The 16,127-nt window shown below is 43.9% G+C and overlaps 1 protein-coding gene and 1 pseudogene across 3 annotated transcripts in view; one reads left to right on the top strand and one right to left on the bottom strand.

The window, feature by feature from the left end:
* The window catches only part of FMN1 (formin 1), a 402,801-nt gene that overhangs the window by 134,371 nt on the left and 252,303 nt on the right, over nucleotides 1–16,127 (top strand). The gene's annotated exons all lie outside the window — the stretch shown is intronic.
* Nucleotides 13,254–13,746, bottom strand: LOC114231988 (peptidyl-prolyl cis-trans isomerase A-like; annotated as a pseudogene).

The raw sequence follows: 16,127 nt of genomic DNA, 5'->3' as shown, positions 1-16,127 counted from the left end.
GGACAGGAGAGGAGAGAGAGATAGAAAAACATCAATGATGAGAGAAAATCATTGATCAGCTGCCTCATGCATGTCCCCCACTGGAGATCGAACCAGTAACCCGGGCATGTGCCCTTACCTGGAATCAAACTGCAACCTCCTGGTTCATAGGTCAACGCTCAACCACTGAACCAGCCTGCTATTATTTTTAACTAGAGGCCCGGTGCATGAAATTCATGCACGGGGTCGGGGGTGTGTGTGTCCTTCAGCCCAGCCTGCACCCTCTCGAATCTGGGACCCCTCGAGGGCAGTCGGACATCCCTCTCACAATCCAGAACTGCTGTCTCCCAACTGCTTGCCTGCCTGCCTTCCTGATTGCCCCTAACCGCTTCTGCCTGCCAGCCTGATCACCCCTAACCACTCTCCTGACAGCCTGATTGATGCCTAACTGCTCCCCTGCCAGCCCAATTGCCCCTAACTGCCCTTCCCTGCAGGCTTGATCGCCCCCAACTGCCCTCCCTTGCAGGCCTGATCCCTCCCAACTGCCCTCTCCTGCTGGCCATCTTGTGGCAGCCATCTTTGACCACATGGGGGCAGCCATCTTGTGTGTTGGAGTGATGGTTAATTTGCATATTACTCTTTTATTAGATAGGATAGAGGCCTGGTGCACAGGTGGGGGCCAGCTGATTTGCCCCGAAGGGTGTCCTGGATCAGGGTGGGGGTTCCCTTGGGACATGGGGCAGCCTGGGCAAGGGCCCTGTGATGGTTTTCAGGCTGGCCACGCCCCCCAGCGACACAAGCGGAGGCCCTGGTATCTGGGATTTATTTATCTTCTATAATTGAAACTTTGTAGCCTTGAGTGGAGGCCTGGGCTCACCAGGGTGTGCAGAAAGCTTGGCTTCCTCCATTGCTGGGGAAACCTAAGCCTCCTGCTCGCTCCGTGGCCGCAGCCATCTTGGTTGGGTTAATTTGCATACTTGCTCCTGATTGGCTGGTGGGCATGGTTTGTGGGTGTAGCAGAGTGGTGGTTAATTTGCATATTACTCTTTTATTAGATAGGATAATAATATATAAATTACATCTAACTGAAATTTAACATTTCTTTCCATTATGAATGTAGGACAAAAAACCTCAGTAACTTAATAAAGTCTATGACCTTGTCAGAAGTCACAGATATTATCACATCATAGGTAGTGGTAGTGTTCATCACCATGTCACATTGAAATTATGTTAGCAGTTAGACCTGCCACTAGATCTTGTTATTTAATGTATTAAGAAGGGGGTACATGTGGTACTGTATCACATAAAAAATATTTTGATAGCTCAGTTGGTCTCTATAATCTATTGTATTTTACTTTTATACATTTAAAAATATTATTTTGAGAAGGGGTCAGTAGACATTTCCAACTTCTATGGCACAAAAAGATAAAAGAATCCCTGATGGGCAACATTGTAGGCCAATGTAGGATGTTGTTTGATGTTAGCCTTTGTGCTGAGAGTGAAATGGGGGCACTGTTAGGGAATTTTGACATGTTTATTCTTGTGTCTGGAAAGCTCACTCTGGCTGCTGTTTAACTAGAGGTTGGGGATGAGATGGGGGTGGGAAGGTGTGGGGATAGGTGGACCCACGGTCATAGTTATTAGGAGATTATTATGGTGATCCAGGAAGAGATTGTACTTGCTCAAGAAATGGTTGGCTTGGACTATGGTTGTAACAACGGAGGCAGTAAAAAATAATCAGATTCTGGATTTATTTTGAAAGTAGAACTGACATCGGAGGAAGTGGAGTTCTTGGAGTGCTGCAAGGAAAATAATTTCCTGAGGCCCCCATAGTAGGAGGGGGTTTTGTGGAAAACTTTATTAATGATGTAAAATTAAGGGGCTTCTTCTCTAAGGCCCCATCTCTATTTGTCTCGCCATGGCAGAAGTCCAATCTTGTCTTCAGCAGGGCCAGAATTAAGGCCACTTACCAGAATTTCTGCCATATTAAACTCCAGACCAGTCCAGCAACTAGCTAGCTTAGCTTGTGTTCCCAGCTGAATTCCTTGCATGTGAGGTCCAGATAGCCATGGGCCATAGGGCTGCTTAAGGCCACATGGCTATGGAGAGAGAACAGGCAAGTGCAAGGAAGAGTGTGGATCACGGAGCAAGAGAGAGAAAGAGCAAGAGAGCGCGAACTATTTGTCTAGGGATTAACTTTCCAAGATTTTATGTATTTCTGATAGGTCCACACCCTCACCAATCGATTGTTCCCCAGGCTAGACTGACAAGCAAGCACGTTCCCTACATCACCCCAACTTCACTGCTCATGTGCCCATATCCCCCTTTGTTCGATCCTTTTCCCCAGTGATCTGCAGGGAATGGACCAGTGGTTCCCTGGGGAGCATGAAGCTGTAACTTCCTGGTGAAGCTGTCCAGATAACCATGCTAACAATGTCTGACTTTGCTTTGCTTTATTTCCTTTATTAATATTAACTAGCTAATGACAATGATAAGAGTCGATCAGGATTTCCTGATAGATTGGATGTGGGGGAGAACAGTCAGGGATAATGTCTATCACATGTGTAGGACCACAATCAGGCCATCAGGCATTGTTTCTGGTCTGTGAAACTTGAGGTGTGATTTGACTTGCACAAGAAATGTTAGCAGGCACTTGGGTGTATGAGTGTGGATTTAGGGAAGAGGGTCTCTCAGCTGTAGATATACATTAGGGAGTCATTTATTTGCACATATAAAAGTTGGTTTTTAAACCTCTGAGTCTAGATGAAATGCTGAGTATAGATGGAGAAGAAGAACCAGGACTAACCCTGGCGAACTCCAAGAGGAAGAGATTGAGGTGAAGAGGAGGCAGCAGCAAAGTAAACTGAGAAAGAGCATCCAGTGAGGTAGCAGGAAAACCAAGAGATTGTGGAGTCTGGATTCTACGTTAAAAAGGTGCATCTAGGAGGGAGGGACTGTGTCAAATTGTAGAGCAGGTAAAGTAAGGTCTGAGAATCAATCATTGAATTTATTTATTTTTGTTAATCCTCACCCAAATATATTTTTTCCTTTGATTTTTAGAGAGAGTGGAAGGGAGACAGAGACAGAAACATTGATGTGAGAGAGATACAGCAATTGGTTGCCTCCCGAACTTGCCCCTACCGAGACTGGGGATTAAACTTGCAACCCAGGCATATGCCTTTGACCAGGGATTGAACCCGTGACCCTTCGGTGCCAGGGACAACTGTCTAATCATTGAGCCACAATGGCCAGGGTTGACCATTGAATTTAGAAGTGGGGAGTATATTGGAGGATACTGGTGGAGGGGGTTGGGGCAAAAGTCTAATTTGGAATGACTTTGAGAATGACAGTTGGAAACAGTATATGGACAATTGTTTTTGAGAAATTTTATTGCAAAGGAACAAAATTGGGGTAGTAGTTAGTGGGATCAAAAGAAAGGTTCATTTGCCCTCACTTCCTTCCACTCTCTAAAAATCAATGGAAAAAAATAGGTTCCTTTCGTTCTAATTAAGATGGGAAAAGTGTTACTATTTTTTTATGTCAGAGACAAGGTTCCAGCAGAAAGGGGAAATTTGATGTAGGAAGAAGGGAGACTACCTGGACTGATCTCTTTAGGACTGTGAGCAGCTTGGAGATGTTGTGGACTGGCAGAGGGGTTGGCTTTGATTGGAGCATGGAAAGTCATCTCTGGTAATAGATTCAAGGGTGGAGAACGTGGATATCAGTGCTGGGAGGTGGGCAGATGTGGAAGTTCTTCTGGCTGTTTCAGTTTTGTCAATGGAGTAGTAAGCAAAGCTATCAGTTAAGAATGAAGATGAAACAATAATAATAGTAATAATAGCTGAGAATACACAGGATGTCCCCCCAGAATGTATATATACTTTAATAGCTGATAGCTCAATTTTGAAAATGAAATGTGTTTTAATAAACACTGCCTTTATAATTATTCAAAGTGTGTGTATACATTTTTGGGGGACACCCTATATATTATATACCTATATGCAAGGTACTGCTCTAAGCACTGTACAAATATTAGATCTCAATTTTACAACAACCTTGTTATATAGGAATCATCATTATCTCCATTTACAGATGACGAAACAGAGACACAGGAGGTCAACAAACACAATCCAGACCCTACTGTGCATAAGTGGCAGAGCTAGGATTCGAACCAGGCCTCCTGGGTCCAGAGTCTGCTCTCAATCATGATGATACCAATTGCCAAATTCACCTTCTAAAACAGGTGTAGGGAATGACTTGAAATTCAAAAAATCTAGGAGTTTTTATCATAGCAACATAAATTTATATTAAGTGAACTAGTAGCCCATTTGCACGAAGATTCATGCAATAGACCTTCATTCACCTGGCTGCCTGCACCAGTTTTCTGCCGGCACCGGGGACCCAGGCCTTGGCTGTGGCCACCGCCTTCTGCCTTCTTTCAGGGTCGGGGCTTGGCCCCGGGCGGTGGCCTTGGGCACGCAGCATCCCTGCTACCGATCGCAGGAGCCGGCCCCCAGTGGTTTCCTGGATCGGTGCAGGCTCCCCGCTGGTGCCCAAGGCCGGGAAAGCCTCGGGTGGCTTTCCCGGCCTTGGGCTCCGCCACACCCCAACTTCCCTGCAATGGTTTCCTGGTGGGCGTGGTTGGTGGGCGTGGCTTGGTTGGTGGGCGTGGCTTTGGGCGTAGCGAAGGTGCGGTCAATTTGCATATTTGTCTATTATAAGGTAAGCTTATATTAAGCAAATGATGTTATAAATATCCAAATGGCCCTTGGCAGAAAAATGTTTCCCCACCCCTGTTCTAAAAGGTAGTACCCATTTCTCTTAACCAGTGACCCTCAGTGTCCTACAAAATGGAATACTCTAGTGCCTACCTCCGAGGATTAGAGAAAGTAAACTGCTTAGCACAATGCCTGGTTCATAGGAGATACTCAATAAATGTAATGCTAACAGTAATTCTAACTGCAGTAATTTTTTGTTGTTGATTATGTTGACAGTTCATGATTTACTGCCTTTTAGACAACACTAGATTTCTTGATTTAAAATTGTTTTTCACATAGAGGGACAAAATAGTATGTTATGCTTTATTAATATTTCTTTAATGACTGGCAGGGTTGAGCATTTGTTCGTATGTTTATAAGACATGGAAACAGTGACACTGACTTTGTGTTTGTGTGATATCTGTTACCATAGTAACTAAGGCAGTGAGCTGTAAAGGGAGTGTGTGGTTTTCATGAGCCCGGCCCCAGTTTACGCCTTCTGAGAGCCAGAGATTGGAGCAGCCTGAGGCGGTATGATCTGATGGCTGGATGCATCTGGTGCTCGTTCAGCTGTGGCTTCTTTATTGTGGCAGCTGTGAATGTGGCTCCGGGAGTCGCCTTCGTGAAGTGTGGCGCGTGATGACAACTGGAAGAAGGGGAAAAGTAAATGTGGCTACAGATGCAGGAGTATAGGAACGGCCACGTGGAAAACACCTGTGGATGTTTGGGGAAGAGTTGGTGCCTGGAGCAGTGAATTTCAGGAAACCACTAATTGGGGCAGGTCCTCTGGAGAGGACAGGGCCTGAGTCAGACCTGGTCTAGGAAATGTGAGTCTCTCAGGAAGTCCATGTCCTCAGGCTATGCCAGCAGCAGGTACTCCACATGCCAGCTCCTTCCCGCAGGGGATGAGGAAAGCGTAGGTTGGTGTATCAGGATGTTTGTTGTCCTCTAGAATGAATACTTACTGAGCTGGGATAGTATGGTGCAGATATTAAGAGTATATTCTATAGACAAGCTTTCTGGGTTCAAATCTGGTCTGTGTTCCTTATCTGTGTGAGCATGGGAAAGTACTTCACTTCTCTGTGTCTTGGTTTCTTATCTCTAATCTGGAGTAGCAATAACAACACTTCCCACATACAATTTTTATGAGAATTCAATGAGTTAATAACTTATTTTATCTAACGTACGATGCACATTTTCCACATTTGAAATTCTGGCATGTTTTACATTTTAGAATTATAATTATTTTCTAAGCCCCGTATCCTTGTACTGTGAGAGTTCTTTAAAGCAAAACAAACCCCAAATAAGAAGGCAGAAGATATATCCACAAAGAGTCACATGAACTTTTGGTCCTTTGGGGCTTGAGGGCTGTATTGTGTGACTTTCCTTATGGCACTTACCATGGACCTCTCAGGTCCAGCCCCGGCCACACCCTCTGCTTTCCTATCAGACCCATGGATAATCTATTTCAAATCCTGGCCTCTCCTCCCTTCCTGTGCTATTCTTTTCCCTTCCAGTCAGCTAATGCTCTGTCCACATCCTAGACCTTGTACTTACTCAAGAGAGCTTTAACTTTGAAGTGATAAGTTATAGCACCCAGTTTCTGTCCATCATCCTATCATTCCAGCTTTCTCCCCGAGTCCTCCGAAAACACAGATCCCTTTTTTCCCTCGGGCTTGACTCCAAGCATCTTTCTCCATGGCTACCAACGGTTCTGTCTTCACTTCCTTCTTATGACATTGATTCTGTGATCTACGTATCCCTTCAGGGACATTCTTCATGATGCTCTTCCTTTCTTTACCCCATCACCACCCATAGCAGCCACCTGACAAAGCCCTGGCCCTGCAGATATCCAAACCTCTGTCCCCTACCTGTGTCTGAACGGAAGAAGCTATTGGAGAAAATGGCACAACTGTCCAGGATCTGCCGCTATGACTTTTGGTCACTAATTTCTAGTGGGCCCTGCTCACTGCCCTCCCCGCAACTCCCCACTCCTGATCCTAATATGTGTTCCTAGCCTGTACTGTTGTTCGGTTTGCAGCAGCTGCTTTTTCAAATAACGTTCTACTGCTTCAGGACTTCTAGTTCTTTTCCTGTTTGAACAGTTGACCTCACTTAACAGCTTTAAAGAGGCTGCGAAGTATGGTGGGAAGTGGATTGGAAGTGGTCAGGACACCTGCACGCCGCCGAACAGTCATGTGACCTTGTTCTCCTCTTGTAGTCAGAACGTGTGTTTCCCCTGGGTGGCGATCGGAGATTCTCTACTCGGTAAAGCAGTTACTAGTAAGGGATTTTATTTGGGTATTCGTTTCTGCCTGTGTTCTTTGAGGGAGGGGTGCTGGACTAAGTGACTTCTAAGACTCTATCTTTAAGGTTCTTTGATTTTATGATTTAAGTTTTATATATGGTTGTTGTTGTTTTTTCAAACCAGCTTTAATCTTCAGATAGAGACTAGTTCTGATAATGCTATTTCTTAAGGAAAACAGGAACGGTCTCACTTATCATAGGAACCTGTAAGGCACGTTACCTTTCGATATGACAAACCGATTCTTTCTCTATTTTATTATTTTTGAACTAGTGAAATGACTTCTTATGGTTTGGCCCATCGTTTATTTTATCAATAGGAAGGAGGAGAGACTTAAGAGTGTCTTGTTTCTGTAATAGCTAAGCTTTGCCTTGAACCTCAGCCTGGGGCTTCAGAGGAAGAAGGATATGCTTCCGGACCGGGTTCTACTCCAAAGGGTGGGTAGGGCGTGTGGGCCAGCAGGGCCTGGGGCTTTGCTGCCAGACCAAACTGAAGGTCTCTGTGAAATGAGCTGATATCCTTCACATGCTGCCAGATGCTGCCATTTCTAAAACAATAATCTGGCTGGTTAAGTTGGGGGTTTTCTGGTAAAATGAGATTTCCTCAAAGAGCTTGCCTGGGTTTTTCTTGTTTGTTTGTTTGTTTGTTTGTTTGTTTTGTTTTCCCATCTGAAGTCCCTTCTATATATTCCCAGTATTTGAACGTTATTTCTGGATTCTGAAATTTTAGAGAAACTGCGGTGGGGCAAGAAGAACTCAATTCCTGTGCATAAGCTCTTGGCTCAATGCAGTTAGCCTTTGTGGCCTCGTCAGCGTGGGTAGAGGAGAGCTTGGAGGTAACGAATGGAGGAGCAGGCTTTTTACAGCCTAGGCAAGTGCATCACTTCCACCTCGCAGACACCGTTGTTTGAGGATAACACTGCTGCTTGGCTCTATGTCAGAATCACCCGGACAGTTACAAACCCCAGTGCCTGGCATGCATCTCACACCCATTAAATCTGTCTCTGGGCTGGGGTCCATGCACGGTTTTTAAGCCTCGCCAGGTGATTCTAATATGTAACCAAGGTTGAGAAACACTGAATAAAGCCTTTATAGGGGAGGATTAAATTGGTTGGCTGGTGGAGAAGTCTTGGCTTTCAGAAGGGAGCTATTGTGTCTCCAGTTTAACTGCGCTGATTTTGACTTTCGTAACACAGTAGCAAGATCCGAGGTGGCCAGCTGCACAGGACTGATTTTTCAGAAGTGTTTTTACAACCTTTGAGTAGCAACTGTGTTTTGCCTGTGAGTGAGTGTACACTTCTTTCACATGCTCTATCAGTAATGTTCCTCACTCTGTACCGGAATGGAAAGTGGGAGATGTGTACATTTGGGAGATGTGTGTTGTTTCCATTTCATTTGGTGCCTTATTCTTTCTGTTCATTTGGAAAATTAGATAATCGACTTCCTCGTAGCTGTTTCCGTGAGAAATTGTCTTAAAAAAAAAAGAAAAAATCAGATTACATGGGGGGAAATAAAGCTAAAACTACCATGTTAAAACTAAAACATCAGATTTTAGTGACGACGTTACACTGAAATGTGTAGAAGCAGTATTTGGGGGATGACTGTTTCTGTCTGTGTGCACACAGTCTTCAGTTTCTATAAATTGAAATGGCCCATTGTACAGTTTCCACTAAGAGTGCTAAGAGATCTTAGATTAGGGTTGCCAGATAAAACACAGGATGTCCAGTTTAATGTGCACTTCAGATAAACAATGAATAATTACTTAGTATAAGTACATCCCCTATATTGCATGAGGCCTACTTATACTAAAGAAGTATCTGTTGTTTATCTGAAGTTCACATTTAACTGAGTATCCTGTAATTTTATTTTCTGAGTCTGGCAACCTTGTGGAGGTTGGACCAGAGGGCCAGAGAAATGTTCATTTTTTTCTGAGCTGGATCTCCTTGGTGTGACCTTACCTCTCACCATATTCCTACTGAGAAGCTACTAAGCTTTCCATCTCAAATGCTCGCTGTGCTGGCTTTTCTATATGTCTAATAGGTCTTCTCATCTTGGTATTAGGATTGAGAAATGGCAGATTTAAAAGGAGACACACACACACACACACACACACACACACACACACACACCAATTCTTAAATTCTGAATGGTATAAGTAATGTGAGTTAAGACCTTACATTTACATGGCTTTCCATCCAAAGCTCTCACTTTTTTGTTATTTTCCCCTGTATGTCTAATAGCTTTTCTTATATTTGATAGGAAGAGACTTAAAATAGCCACAAAAGTCAGTTCTTAAATTCTGCATGGTAGAAGTAATGCAAGTTAAGACCTTATAGTTAATAGGCACCAAGCCGGAGGCAGGTGCAATGTTTTCATTTGGAGTACTTTTCCACCATGTGGGAGACACAAGTGTCCAATCTCCCTTAGAAACCTGTGCAGGTGGCCTGGCCTCCTGGGTACTTGTCTGGCCTGGTTTACTAGAAAATTCCACTCTCATTCGAGTTAAAGCTGGCTGGCTTTCACCTGCCTCTCCAGAGACTGCCCTTCACCCCCTTCCTGAAGTTCATTTTCTCGGCTTCAAATAAAGGGCTCTGTCAGTTACTGAGTCCAGGCACCTTCTACAGAGCAGGGAACTTCTCCCAAAGTTTTCAGTCAAGTCAACTAATGCTTATATGTTTTGTTTCCTTTTTTTTTGTTTTTTTTTTTTTTTATTAGGATTTTGTATATTCATTCTGTTGGAGGTAGATAATTTGCCTCACTAACTATAAAGCTAAACCTAGTCTTATGTAAAAAAAAAAAATCTATATGTGAAATTTTGGGCATGTCATTACCATTTATAGAAGAGAATCCTGAATACTTTCAAACTAATAGAAAAATAACAAAGTGAATGTACACTTGTATATTAGTCATCTATATTTAAACAGTTTGCCATATTTTCTTCAGACTTTTAAAGCCAGTGGCTGAGTCCCCCTTTTAAATCCCTCTTAATTCAATTCCTCTGCTTGTCTCCCCAGAGATAGCCACTTTCCCAAGGTTTGTGTGGGGTTCACCACCAGGCAGAACTTGGGGTGGTGCCATTCACAATCAACCTATGTGCCCCTAGGCAATGCATAGCATGGGTTTCCTAGACCCTGTACAAATGGTATTGTTGCAGGAGGACTGGGTGGGTGGAATCCCTTCGTTGGAGTGGGAGTGGGGTTCTTGGAGTTCCGCTGGAATAAGAATTTGTGAAGGCCCCATGGGAGGATGAGATGTTGTAGAAAGCTTTATTTGTGTGGAATTATATCCCTCGGGTTCAAATGTCCCATGTCCCTTAAACCAGGCCTGAAGAAGGTGCAGCTGGGCGTTTAGTAGAGCTAAAAGCAGGGCCAGTGTCCAGAGTTTCCATTCCAGAGTGGAGTCGAGTCTGATGTAGCATCAGGCTAGATTTAGTCCATTTGTCCATTGTGTGGGTGAGTGCAGGGGAGCGTGCCCGTCAGGTAGAAATGGGCCGTTAAGAGCCTGTGAGTGTGTGAGTGAGCTGGAGAAACCCACTCAGATGTGCCAGCCCTGCTGGACAGGTCATTAGTGAATGCCCATCACTCTAGGCTAGGAAATGGTTTCTGGGACCACAAGCAGATTAACAATAAAAAAATAAATAAGAAATGGGGGGAGGGGAGGGAAACTTGCATCAAGACTTTTCTGTCTTATTAAAATTAGTCAGAATGCGTTATGCTTTCTTCACTATAATGAAGGGATCACAGCTAGGGTTTTTGGTCCTAAGGCATTCTGCTTCTGCACCGTGAACACTTGCAATGTTATATGATGATGATATGATAACAATGGAGACAGAACATTCAAAACATTTTTTTAATAAGGGATACATCGAATACACTTTCAAAATGATGTCGCCGAAACCGGTTTGGCTCAGTGGATAGAGCGTTGGCCTGTGGACTGAAGGGTCCCAGGTTCGATTCCGGTCAAGGGCATGTACCTTGGTTGCGGGCACATCTCCAGTAGGAGGTGTGCAGGAGGCAGCTGATCGATGTTTCTCTCTCATCGATGTTTCTAACTCTCTATCCCTCTCCCTTCCTCTCTGTAAAAAAATCAATAAAATATATTTAAAAAAAAAAAAAAAAAGAGAGAGAGAGAGAGAGAGAGAGAACTGTCTTTGTTCAGGAGTTAAGGATCTCAGATTCCAGGCCCTTGCCATGGCCACGCCTTTTCTGGCCACTGACTCCCTCCCAGGTGTGACTGACAGGTAAGCATCTCCCCATGTCACCCAGACTTACTGGGCATGTGTCTATTGCCCAGTCCCTTCCCCCGGTGATCTGTGAGGAACAGACTTGGAGAATGTTACTGCAGCTTCTTGGCAAAACTGTATAAATGCATGACTATATTATCTACTCTCCCCTTTGCTCCCTTCCTGTTAAATAATAACCATGTTATTATAATGGTATCAGTATCACCATTTAAATTTTGACAATCATATCATTGTAAATAATACCAGTTTTGTCTCTTCCTTTCCAGTTTTTACATCTCATTTCTCTTCATATTGCATTGTTCCAGACTTCTAGTATATCCTTACATATAAAAACCCAGGGTCCAAAATGACCGAAGGCTCGACCAAACACTGGAAGTCAGTCCTGCAGTCAGTGCTGGGTCGGCAACCCAGCAGTGCTGTTGGTGCGGGCGCAGCGACCCAGCACTGACTGCCGAGGGGGCTGCGGATCAGGCCCGGAGAGAGGCCCAGAGAGAGAGGCAGGGTCTGATCTGCAGCCTCCATGGCAGCTGTTGATCAACCGTTGTCTCTCTCTTTCTCTCTGGGCTTCGCCAGCAGCCACCACGCCTCTGTTTCTCTCTGGGCCTCCATAGGGGTTGCTGATTAGCCCTGTGTCTCTGATCAGGCCTGGAGATAGACCTGGAGATGCTGACTGGCATAGAAACTGACCAATCAGAACCAAATCTGGGTGAGCTGTGAGGAGCCAATGGCTGCCTAGGAGGCAGAGCTTTTGACACTGACTGGCATAGAAACCGACCAATCAGAACCAAATCTGGATGAACTGTAAGGAACCATTGGCTGCCTAGGAGGCAAAGTTTTTGACACTGACTGGCATAGAAACCGACCAATCAGAACCAAATCTGGGTGAACTGTGAGGAGCCAATGGCTGCATAGGAGGTGGAGCTTTTGACACTGACTGGCATAGAAACTGACCAATCAGAACCAAATTGGCCGGTAGGAAGGGCAGTTGGGGGCAACCAGGCTGGCAGGGGAGGGCAGTTGGGGGCGAGATCAGGCTAGCAGGGGAGGGCAGTTAGGGGTGAGATCAGGCCAGCAGGAGAGGGCAGGTAGGGGCAATCAGGCAGGCAGGCAGAGGCAGTTAGGGATGATCAGACAGGCAGTCAGGTGAGTGGTTAGGAGCCAGCGGTCCCAGATTGCCACAGGGATCGGGCCTAAACTGACAGTTGGACATCCCCCAAGGGGTCCCTGATTGGAGAGGGTGCAGGCTGGGTTGAGGGAACCCCCGCTCCATGCACGAATTTCGTGCATCGGGCCACTAGTAGGAAAATAAGAACGATGGTGGGCATTCTTAATCTTGTTTCCTGAAGTTTCACTATTACATTTGAAGTTTGCTGAAATTTTTTGATCAATAGTTGTGAATCTGCTTTCCTTCTATTCTAAGTTAGCTAAGAGTTGTTTTTTAAATATCAAGAATGAGTATTGAGCTTATGAAGACTTTTTTCTTTATCATTTGTATCATTTTGAGACAATGGTTTTCCTCTCTTAGTATATTAATATGGTATATATCATCAATACAATTTTCAGATAATATATATCAAATCTTGCATTCTTAGAATAAACTCTGCATAGTTGTATGGTTTGTTTACTTTCACAAACTTCTTATTTAGATTTGCTAGTTTTAGTTTTTTCTCATTTACAGTCTATTCTTTTGTTTTTGAAATCACATTATAGAAAAAGAACATCATCTGTATGATAATATTACTTTGAAATATTTTTTTTGACAGACAACTATTTAGTTTTTATTTCATAATCATAAACTTAACTCTGCAATCTAGCTAGACTTGGAGGGGGTAAGGAAATTATGGGACCCAATAAACTGTGGCAAGAGCACAAAGATTATAGAACATTCCAAACAAATCAGGTGAAGGGGTGCTCTCCTTAGCTACAGAAGGAATGGTCTGGTGGTTAAGATAAAACACAAGTCAAATTTATTAGAGTTGTCCACAGTCAGCAGTGGTGATCTTCTTGCTGGTCTTGCCATTCCTGGACCCAAAGCATTCCATGGCTGTCACAATATTTATGCCTTCTTTCACCTGGCGAAGACCACATGCTTGCCATTCAACCATCAGTCTTGGCAGCGCAGATGAAAAACTAGGAACCGTTTGTGTTAGGGCCAGCATTTGCCATGGACACAATGCCAGGACCTGTATGTTTCAGGATGAAGTACTCATCCTCAAATTTCTCCCCATAGATGGACTTGCCACTTGTGCTATTTTGGCGTGTGAAGTCATCACCCTGACACATAAATCCCAGAATAATTCTGTGAAAGCAAGAACCTTTATAACCAAATCCTTTCTCCCCAGTGCTCAGAGCATGCGAGTTTTCTGCTGTCTTTGGAACTTTGTCTGCAAACAGCTCAAATGACACGTGGCCCAAGGGCTCGCTGTCGACGGTGATGTCGAAGAACACGGTGGGGTTCACCATGGCTGGTCACGGCAGCTCTGGGGTGGCGGCATCTGCTAAGCAATTACTTTGAAATCTTTTGATGAATTGTTCCAATGAATCATCAATATTTTGCAAATATATGCTCCTGAAAAGGATGCATGTTGTCACTGGTTGGGTCCTGAGATATATATAATCAAGATTGTTAATCGTGTTAATCACTGTTTTCATTTGCTTGATCTATCAATTTCTAATAGAGTGGTACTACTTATCTCCTGTTGATTTACTTGTTAATTTTGTTATATTTTTGTCAGTTTTTACTTCATATATTTTAAGGCTAAGATGTTAGTTGAATTTAAGTTCATGATTATACCCACCAGCTAAGTTAAGAAATAAACATTAGAAATACATTTAAAATTTCCTATGTGCCCTCTACCTTCACCTTAGGTGAACTTATTTATTAGTCCTATGTACTTCTTAATACTTAGGTGTAAAATCCCCCAAAAATATATAATATGGTTATGTGTTTGAAATGGCATCCTGCTGTGTGTGTCTTGCAGCAACTTTTTTTTTCAAGATTATTTGTTTGATTACCTGTGTTGAATTAGAGCTATAGCTCTAATTCATTCATTTCAATGCATCACTTTGAGTGAATATGTCACTCAATATTTGCTTATCTATATAGCTGTTGATGAAAATTTAAGTTTATTCCTATTTTTTATGGTTTGAAACAATGTGTCCATAAGTGCCCTTTTAAACCCTTGTGTTCATGTGTAAATAAATCCCTCACTAGGGCTAAAGTTTAGAGTAGAATTTCTGGTTTTATTTATGTACACCTTTAAACTTATTAGATATTTTAAAAATGATCTTTAAAGTGGTTCTAAACAACACTCCTATCAACAGTGTGTGAAATTCTCAATCCCACTCTTTCTCACCAGCAAATAGTGTTAGCAGACTTTTTTTTTTTTGCAAGCATTTCTTTTTATTAACAAAAGATATTAAAACAGTCAAATTCAAATGAACTCCCCAGACTTTTTAATATTTGCAAATTTGATAGGTCTGAAGTGGCATCCACTGTAGTTTTAATTGCATTATCCTGAGGACCAGTGAAGTTGCATATCTTTTTATATGTTTACTAGAGACCCGGTGCATGAAATTTGTGCACGGGGGTGGGGGGTGTCCCTCAGCCCAACCTGCACCCTCTCCAATCTGGGACCCCTCGAGGGATGTCTGATTGCCCATTTAGGCCCGATCCCGGACTATCCAGGACGGTTGGCTCCCATCTGCTCGCCTGCCTGCCTGCCTGATTGCCCCTAACTTCTTCTGCCTGCCAGCCTGATCAGTGCCTAACTGCTCCCCTGCCGGCCCGATCCCCCGCAACTGCCCTCCCCTGCAGGCCTGGTCACCCCTAACTGCCATCCCCTGCTGGCCTGGTCACCCCCAACTGCCCTCCCCTGTAGGCCTGGTCGCCCCCAACTGCCCTCCCCTGCAGGCCTGGTTGCCCCTAGCTTCCCTCCCCTGCCGGCCCAGTCATCCCTAACTGCCCTCCCCTGCCAGCCTGGTCCCCTCTAACTACCCTCCCATGCAGGCCTGATCCCCCCCAACTGCCCTCCCCTGCTGGCCTGATTGCCCACAACTGCCCTCCCCTGCTGGCCTGATCGCCCACAACTGCCCTCCCCTGCTGGCCATCTTGTAGTGGCCATCTTGTGTCCACATGGGGGCAGCCATCTTGTGTGTTGAAGTGATGGTCAATTTGCATATTACCGCTTTATTATATAGGATTAGCCATTTATAATTTATTTTGCATTAATGTACTATCCTTTTGCTCATTTTTAAAATAAATCTTTATTGTTCAGATTATTACAATTGTTCCTCTTTTTTCCCTCCATAGCTCCCCTCCACCTGATTCCCCCCCCCACCCCACCCCCTTACCCCCCACTACTGTCCTCATCCATAGGTGTAAGATTTTTGTCCAATCACTTCCCGCACCCCTCACACCTCCTTCCCCCTGAGAATTGTCAGTCCATTCCCTTTCTATGACCCTGATTCTATTATATTCACCAGTTTATTCTGTTCATCAGATTTTTTATTGACTTGATTTTTAGATTCACTTGTTGATAGATATGTATTTGTTGTCACTTGGTTGTTCATAATATTTATCTTTACCTTTTTCTTCTTTTTCCTCTTCTTAAAGAATACCCTTCAGCATTTCATATAATCCTGGTTTGTTGGTGATGAACTCCTTTAGCTTTTTATTTATTTATTTTTAAAACATATTTTATTGATTTTTTTACAGAGAGAAAGGGAGAGGGATAGAGAGAAACATTTATGAGAGAGAAACATCGATCAGCTGCCTCCTGCACACCCCCCACTGGGGATATGCCCGCAACCAAGGTACATGCCCTTGGCCGGAACCAAACCTG

The sequence above is a fragment of the Eptesicus fuscus genome, chromosome 5, assembly GCF_027574615.1.
Source record: "Eptesicus fuscus isolate TK198812 chromosome 5, DD_ASM_mEF_20220401, whole genome shotgun sequence".
Classification (NCBI taxonomy): Eukaryota; Metazoa; Chordata; class Mammalia; order Chiroptera; family Vespertilionidae; genus Eptesicus; species Eptesicus fuscus.
Note: the sequence above shows the minus strand (reverse complement) of the source record. Positions and strands in the feature narration are given on the sequence as shown.